The sequence below is a fragment of the Camellia sinensis genome, chromosome 10 (assembly GCF_055761805.1).
Source record: "Camellia sinensis isolate YWXY chromosome 10, ASM5576180v1, whole genome shotgun sequence".
Classification (NCBI taxonomy): domain Eukaryota; kingdom Viridiplantae; phylum Streptophyta; class Magnoliopsida; order Ericales; family Theaceae; genus Camellia; species Camellia sinensis.
In genome coordinates, this window is record NC_138970.1 from 67,770,486 (window position 1) to 67,779,334 (window position 8,849).

General features: G+C 41.3%; 1 pseudogene across 1 annotated transcript in view; it reads left to right on the forward strand.

Moving 5' to 3' along the window:
* Window positions 1–8,481, forward strand: part of LOC114302121 (MLO-like protein 3) — a 31,066-nt pseudogene extending 22,585 nt beyond the window's left edge. The window contains exon 14 of the transcript XR_014341467.1: window positions 7,799–8,481. The product of XR_014341467.1 is annotated as an MLO-like protein 3 (transcript). The remainder of the gene's footprint in view (window positions 1–7,798) is intronic.
* The last annotated feature ends 368 nt before the right edge of the window (window positions 8,482–8,849 follow it).

Sequence of the window (8,849 nt, forward strand, 5' to 3'; positions counted from 1 at the left end):
TTACACTTGAACTGGTGGCGTCTGAGGAACGCCGTTGCTATGAGTTTGAGCGGAAGTTGAGGCGGGGCCTCAAGCTGAGAGTTGGTGGATCTTACATCCGAGAGTATAGACACCTAGTGGACGCTGCAGCTCATATGGAGCTCATGATGCAGGAGGAGGATGAGGGGCAGAGAGGTTCCAAGAGGAGCCAAGATGGTCAGGGTGATGGCAAGAGGCAGAGGGGTTCTAACCCTCAGCAGTCGCAGGGTGGTGTTGCTAGATCGACCTTCCCAGTGTCGAGTGCAGGCTCCGGGAGAGGTGGTCAGGGGGATTTCACCTGTTACAAGTGTGGCCAGCTGGGTCACAAGGTTTCTGTTTGCCCGCAGAAGGGTGGGGGTCAGAGAGCTGCTTCTTCTTCAGCTAGACCGCAGAGTCAGAGTTCGGGCAGGGGGCAGCCCTTGTCTTGTTATCAGTGTGGACAGCCTGGGCACCTGAAGAGGTTTTGCCCGCAGTTGAGTGCCACTTCGGGAGCGTCTGGTTCTAGGCAGACGCAGGGTTTTCAGCCAGCTCAGTCTGTGCAGGTCTCGAGGGCCAATCCGGGAGCTTCGTCATCCCAATCTGTGCAGCAGTCTTTTGCTCCGAGAGGTGAGCAGGTAGACCAGGGGCCTACGGGGCGCGTGTATGCTGTTACCGCGCAGGATTTAGTACCGGCTCCATCAGTAGTGAGAGGTACTTTTCTGTTTTGCAACTCGGTTGCTAATGTGTTGATAGACACGGGTGCATCTCATTCTTTTGTATCTGCTGCATTTGCATCTGTTTTGGAATTGGAGTTAGCACAGTTAGCATCTCCTATTTGTGTGGTATCGCCTTTGGGTGGTGAGTTGGTTCTGAAACAGGGTGTTAGAGGATGTGATATAGAGGTCGCCGACTATAGGCTTCCTTTTCTGTTTGTTGTCATGCCTATGAAGGGTTTTGATGTTATTTTGGGTATGGACTGGCTATCGTCATACCGGGCTGTTATTGATTGCTACCGCCAGAGGGTCACGTTATGTACCTTGAGCGGGGAGTGGTTCCATTTCTTGGGAGACCGGGTTGGTAGTGTTTTGCCACCGGGGTATGATTCGCGAGGACGAAGTGAGCTTAGTAGTCTACTTGCTAGCTTTGAGAGTAGTGAGTGTGATGAGACACAGATTGTGTTGCCAAGGGTGGTTTGTGAGTATTCGGATGTCTTTCCCGAAGATCTTGTTAGTTTGGCACCTTACCGAGAGATAGAGTTCTCTATTGATTTAGTGCCCGACACGGCGCCGATTTCTATGGCACCTTATCGTTTTGCTCCAGCAGAGTTGGTTGAGTTGAAAGTTCAGCTCCAGGAATTGCTCGATAAGGGCTTTGTTCGCCCTAGTGTTTCGCCGTGGGGAGCACCGGCCCTCTTTGTTAAAAAGAAAGATGGTGCCTTGAGATTGTGCATTGACTACCGGAAGTTGAATCGGGCTACGGTTAAGAATAAGTATCCTATGCCCCGTATAGATGATTTGTTTGACCAGTTGAAGGGTTCCCGTTGTTTCTCTAAGATAGACTTGAGATCGGGTTACCACCAGTTGAGGGTCAGAGAAGGGGATATTTCGAAAACGGCATTCCGTACGCGGTATGGCCATTATGAGTTTCTGGTGATGCCATTTGGGCTTACCAATGCACCGGCAGTCTTTATGGACTTGATGAACCGAATTTTCCGGGAGTTCTTAGATCGATTTGTGGTCGTCTTTGTGGACGACATCCTTATCTATTCGCCTTCAGAGGAGGAGCACGAGGAACACTTGAGAGTGGTGCTTGAGTTGCTTAGAGCCCATAGGCTGTATGCCAAGTTTGGGAAGTGTGAGTTATGGCTGAGGGAAGTCAAATTCTTAGGCCACGTGGTATCCGGGGAAGGGGTGTCTGTTGATACATCCAAGGTTGAGGCAGTGCAAGATTGGGCACAGCCTAAGAGTGTGTTTGAGATCCGCAGTTTTCTGGGATTAGCTGGGTATTACCGTCGGTTTGTGAAAGATTTCTCCAGGTTAGCGTCACCGTTGACTAGACTGACTCGGAAGGGAGTCAAGTTTGTGTGGAGTGAGACTTGTGAAAAGTCGTTCCAAGAGCTGAAAGTTAGATTGACCACCGCTCCGGTGTTGATTATTCCGGAGAGAGGGTTGGGTTATGCGGTTTATTGTGATGCCTCACGAGAGGGTTTGGGTTGTGTGTTAATGCAAGAAGGGAAAGTGGTAGCTTATGGCTCACGTCAGTTGAAAATACACGAGAAGAATTACCCCACACACGACCTAGAGTTAGCGGCTGTGATCTTTGCCTTGAAAATCTGGAGGCACTACCTTTATGGTGAGAAGTTCGAGGTGTTCTCGGACCACAAGAGTTTGAAGTATCTGTTTACATAGAAAGACTTGAATTTGAGGCAGAGGAGGTGGATGGAGTTCATCGAGGATTATGATTTTGAGTTGCACTATCATCCGGGAAAGGCCAATGTTGTGGCCGATGCCCTTAGTAGGAAATCCATTAGTAATGTAGCTTGTATAGCCATCCGGGAATGGGAGATGTTGGGAGCACTTGGTGAGCTCGATTTGCTACTGGGCGAATCTGTTGGGGCTGCGGCCTTGTTTTCTGTTGTTGCGCAGCCTACACTTGTGATTAGAGTGTTAGAGGCACAGAGAGGTGACCTTGAGGTAGAATCCCTCCGAGAGAAGATCTCCAGTGGGAAAGTTGAGAAGGGTTTGACGGTGTATCCCGACCTGAGTGTGAGATACCGAGACCGTTTGTTTGTACCGGAGTCTTGCCGAGAGGAAGTACTCCGAGAGTTTCATCATTCGCGCCTTGCGGTGCATCCGGGAGGTACTATGATGTATCAGGATTTGGGTCGCCAGTTTTGGTGGCGGGGTATGAAGAGAGATGTGGCGGTTTCGTATCGAAGTGCCTTACTTGCCAGCAAGTGAAGGCCGAGCATCAGAGGCCAGCGGGTTTGTTGCAACCCTTGCCTATTGCCGAGTGGAAGTAGGAGCATGTCACTATGGACTTCGTTGTAGGTCTTTCGAGGACTCAACGGGGTAGTGATGCTATTTGGGTGGTTGTAGACCGGTTGACTAAGTCGGCGCACTTTATTCCTATGCGCGTGAAAGATTCGGTGGATCATCTTGCCGATTTGTATATTCGGGACGTAGTGAGATTGCACGGGGTCCCAGTGACGATCATCTCAGATAGAGATCCTCGTTTTACTGCTAGGTTGTGGCTGAGTTTGCAGAGTGCTTTGGGTACTAAGTTGACCTTTAGTACGGCTTATCATCCTCAGACTGACGGGCAGTCCGAGCGTACTATTCAGATCCTCGAGGATATGCTTCGAGGTTGTGTCCTGGACTTCAGTGGGACGTGGGAGAGGCACTTGCCTTTGGTAGAGTTTGCCTACAACAACAGTTTTCAGTCTAGCATCGGTATGGCACCGTTTGAGGCCTTGTATGGCCGACCGTGTAGGTCTCCAGTTTGTTGGGCTGAGGTGGGTGATGCACCTTTGTTGGGTCCGGAGTTGGTTAGGGAGACGACGGAGAAAGTTGAGCTTATCCGTAGGAGGCTTGTTACAGCCCAGAGTCGACAAAAGAGTTATGCCGACCGTAGGAGGAGGCCTTTGGCGTTTGAGGTAGGTGATCATGTCTTTCTGAAGATATCACCTAGGCGAGGTTTGATGAGGTTTGGGAAGAGTGGGAAGTTATCCCCTCGGTTTATTGGTCCTTTTGAGATCCTTGAGAGGATTGGTGAGGTTGCTTATCGGTTAGCCTTACCGCCGCAGTTGTCCAGAGTGCATGACGTGTTTCATGTGAGTATGCTTCGGAAGTATGAGCCAGATCCATCACATGTATTGGATTGGACCGATTTAGAGGTAGATGAGGATGCCTCGTATGAGGAGAGACCGGTTCGGGTCTTGGATAGGCGGGATCAGGTCCTGCGTGGCAAGACCATTCCTTTGGTGAAAGTCTTGTGGAAACATCACGGAGTGGAGGAAGCCACTTGGGAACGTGAGTTGGAAGTCCGAGAGAAATATCCGGACTTGTTTGTTGTTATGTGATCTTGTATTTAAATTTTGCATCTTGTTGAACTTAAGAGCTTTTATATATGTCTTAAGTTGTGAAACATTGAAAATGTTTGGTTTATTGAAAGTATGTTTTGGAACTTGCCTCATATGGAAGTTGAATGTGACATTATATATGTTGATTATATTGTTGAAATTGGAAAGATAACGCATAATGTTGATGCATATTGAAAGTACATATGTTGTTTACATATTGTGAAATGCCTCTTGTTTAAGGGAGGGGGTGACCGGTAATGGGTCGAAATGTTGAGTGTTAAAGTGTAACATTGTTTAAAATGGAGAAGAACTTGTTTTTGAAAAACTTGTGCTTAATTTCGGGGACGAAATTCTTTAAGGGGGGGAGGTTATAGCGATCCCGGGTTTTACCCTTGTTGACCAGTGATCCGGACATGTGTCCGTGGATGTTGGTAGTTGTTTATTATCTTGTTTGCATCCTTTTTCTTCGTATTTGAGCTATAGGATGTGTTGGGCAGGTTTGTTACAGGTTGGTTGTGTTTGGGAGCCTAGTGTTGCTGCCCAGATTTTTGGACCTTCGCTCGAGCGAGGAGTTTGTCGCTCGAGCGAGAGTTGAGTTGTGTCTGGTGGGTCGAGCCAGGGTGGCTTCGCTCGAGCGAGCGATGGCGTCTGGTTCTGGACCTGAGAGTTGTGTTTCTTGGCTCGAGCGAGCTTTTCTTGGCTCGAGCGGTCTGGTTTGTTCTTCGCTCGAGCGAGAGGTCTGTCGCTCGAGCGTGCTTGTGGTTGCAGACCTGAGGGTTCGAGTTGTTGGCTCGAGCGAGCATTCCTTCGCTCGAGCGCACTTTTGAGTTTTTGGCTCGAGCAAGAGTTTCTTGGCTCGAGCGAGAGTATTCTGTGTCTGGTCGCTCGAGCGAGCGTGTTTTATATCAGCGGACAGTAGCGATTTTGAACTTCACTTTTTCACCTTCTCTTTTTGATCAAACCCTAAATCCGAGACTCTCTCTCTCTACACTTATATTTTCTCTAAGAATTGATCTCCCTAGAGTGTGAATCTAGCCTAGGGCCTTTGTTAAAAAGATAGAGGGCATTGAGAGCTTTGTTTTAATCTGAAAAAGTTTGGATTTGGAGCAAGTTGATCTTCGAGTCTTCATCTCCTTTTTGGCTCAAACTTCGAGGTAGGGATATCCTACTCCTCTCTATGGATTTTGTCTTTAAATTTTGGTATTTTGAGATGTTGGGGTTGGTTTGGTAATTTTGTGAAAGTTTGGGGACTTTTGTGTAATTTTACAAAAGTTGGGGTTTTATTCATAATAAACCTAGATGCATGTTTGGAATAGAGAAATGGAATAAATGTTAAATCATTGATGAAAATGGGACCTAAGGGTTGGAATGTTAATTATGGGAATTGACCTAATTACATTGTTTAATTAATTGGGATAATTAATTGTGAAGAGTGAGGAAATGAAATGTTGATTGAATATCCATTGTGCATTTATTTTCTGTTTAGAAATAACTGCTTTGGGCTATCGGTGGAGGATAGTCGTGATTGTTGTAGACAATGCATGATGATTAGGCAAACTGAAACTAATCAATGAAGTGTGTCATGGAACTTGACGGTTGATAGAATACATTAACTATATGTATTGAGTGATTGTATATAGAACCATTGTGTTTGTATACGTAATGTGTAGAGGAGGAGATGGGGGATGTACTCCGCGGTTTAGGGAAGATAGGGGATGTACCTCTAAACCGGATAGTGTTGGGAGAAGATAGGGGATGAACTCCGTAGATACAGCTCATATGCTTGTCTAAAGAAGTGAAGATAGAGCTTATATGCTTATCTTTGTGATGTGTGGATATAGCTTATATGCTTATCTGTGGATATTGTAGTTATACATATCTGTTGTAGAATGCGGATATAGCTTATTTGCTTATCTGAGAATGTGGATATTGTTGTTATACATATCTGTTGATAATGTGGTTAGTGCTTATATGCCTATCCGTTGAAAAAGGGAAAATGAAAGGAAACTTGGACTCATAAGTCGTATGACATAAATATGTGATTTATGTGATTGTATCAGTGCTGGCCATCTATCAATTGCTAATATTTTAGTCATTGTTCATGGTTGGTTTAGTGTATTTCTACTGGGCTGTGGCTCACCCTATATGGGAATATCATTTTCAGGTGCAGGAAGCATGCCACCTCCAAGGACATAGCTTGGGAGGCTAGAGGCGGACATAATGTTGTCGTTTTACTTTTTGATGTATTACATGTAAATACAAGCCAAGGGCTTAAAGTGTATGAGTTAGTACTCTTTTTTGTGTAACCAAGTGTTAACTTGGAAAGCTGTAAGCCCGTAGGGCATTTTGCTTTTGTTGTTAACATGTAATACTTATGTAATAAGACTCTGAAGAAATGGAAGAATATGATTATTTCATATGTTAATGAATCTCTTAATTGATGGGTTTAATGCTTTTATTTTGAGGGCGTTACAACTACTAGTACTATTACTAACATGTTACATATTTTTACAATAATATTAATACTGAGAAAAATGCTAAGACTTTGAAAAAATGTGATCAAGTTCATCTTGAGTGTGGCTTACACCATACAAAATTTAAATTTATACTATACATTTAAATTTTGAGCATTTTTTGAGTATTTTTTCATCTTGAATTTATAATATTTCTGCTATATAAATAGTAGAATATTGTTTTTCATATGTATCCATATATATTATTATGATTATAAAAATATAATGCTATATAGTGTGAATTTTTATTTCAAAATTTATTCCAAAAATGAGGTTTGTGGTGTTGATTTAAAGTTGATAGGAGTTAGGCCACACCCAAATGATAGTGGTCCATACAAATATATATAGAATAATTTTTCTGGGTATGTAGTATTACTGTTATAAAAATAAGTTTTATTTAGTCTGTGTTTGGATAATAAATTTGGATAGATATTTGAAAAGAAAAAGTAAATGTAAAAAAATAAAAAATTTAGCATATATTTTATTCACATATTCTTGAATCCTTTAAATGTATTAGAAATTGGGCATATATATATATATATATTATCACAAAAATGCAAATTTAGGATAAAATAGTGGAGTGAAAATAACATTCATTTTTTGTTGAGTGTAGACCGAATTCAAAATGAATGCAAAATATATTGCTAAGACATTTATTTTTCTGAAATGTAAGCCACATAAAATAATGGGTAAATTATACAAATAGTTCTAGTAGTTTACACAATATATCAATTTGGTCTATTTTGTTTCAATTTGCTCGATTTTGCTCCTTAATTTAATAGATTGTGTCATTTTAGTCCAATAAATAATTGTTGTTATGCTTGGTGGGCGAAAAGTCAAACTGTGTCAATTTAGTCCCTGTAGTTTACACAATGTGTCAATTTGGTCCCTATCAAAATCGAGCAAATTAAAACAACAGGGACCAAATCGACACATTGTGTAAACTACAAGGACCAAATTGACACATTGTGTAGACTTTCCATCCACTAAACTTAACAACCGTTATTTATTGTAATAAAATGTCATAATCTGTTAAATTAAGGAGCAAAATCGTGAAAATTAAAACAACAGAGACCAAATCGACACATCATGTAAACTATAGGGACTATTTGTATAATTTATCCTAAAATAAATGGATACTGGGTGCAATTTTCTGGAAAAAATTTATGTATCCCTAAATACATAATAATGGATTGTTTGGTGACAGATGGGATCACAATTTAAGAGTAAGGTACTAGAAGAGAAAATAGCCAACATTATAAAGCAATGGCATGCCGAGGTGAGAGTGAAGAGAAAGAAGCAAGAACAGTGTTCATTATTAATGTCTCCTCGAACTTCATTGTCAACACCTGATTGGAGCCTCAGAAATAGTCCCACTGATTTCTCATCTCACCATCATCATCGACCCACTTCAACTACTCAAATTCTAACTGATCAAACCAACAAGAATAATTTCTCTAACAGAGGAGAGATCACTGAAGAAAAAGTAGATACACCAGATGATCATCGGGCACCAGACTCTACATGGCTTCCATACCAAGCTGGGGTGGTAGAATTGCCAACAGTGAGGCGAGATAAAGGAAATTGAAATGGTAAAGGATCTCGCTTCCTTTAATGTGGAGACCAGTTTAATTGATGGCTCATCACGTGTCACGTTTGAATGATATGAATTGTTCATTTTGTAAATTATTGTAAGTAGAAATCGAATTAGGAGAGGTTTTCATCACTTAAGGCCGGCATGAAATAATTTGAGACTAAAATGATAATTTTAAATGAATTTTTTATATATTTTTTAATATTCTTGTAATTTTTTTATTTAAATTCCCCCCCCCCTCTTTTTGAAATGTAAAATAACTAAAAGATAATATTAAGAAAATTATATTCCCAATATAAGTTTAGTTATATGGTGATGATAAGACATTGACAATTTGTTTGGGAGGAATTTGATGAAATTTTTATTTTTAACTCTCAAACTATCACTCAAAAATTAATTAATGTGGCATCGAAACTTGATTTCAAATTTCATTTTACATTATCTCCCAAAGTATTATCAAAATATCAATTAGACCCTTTAATATATAAAATAAGCTCTAATAATAATTTTCATTTAAAAAATGAGAAAAATTAATTTAAATAATAAAATGTACAATAAAAATATTCAAAAAATATACCTCAATTAAAATTGTCTCTTTAAGCCTCAAATTCCTTGAATCAAACATGAGAATTGAGTTTGAAATTCTAAGTCCACTCTCTCTCTT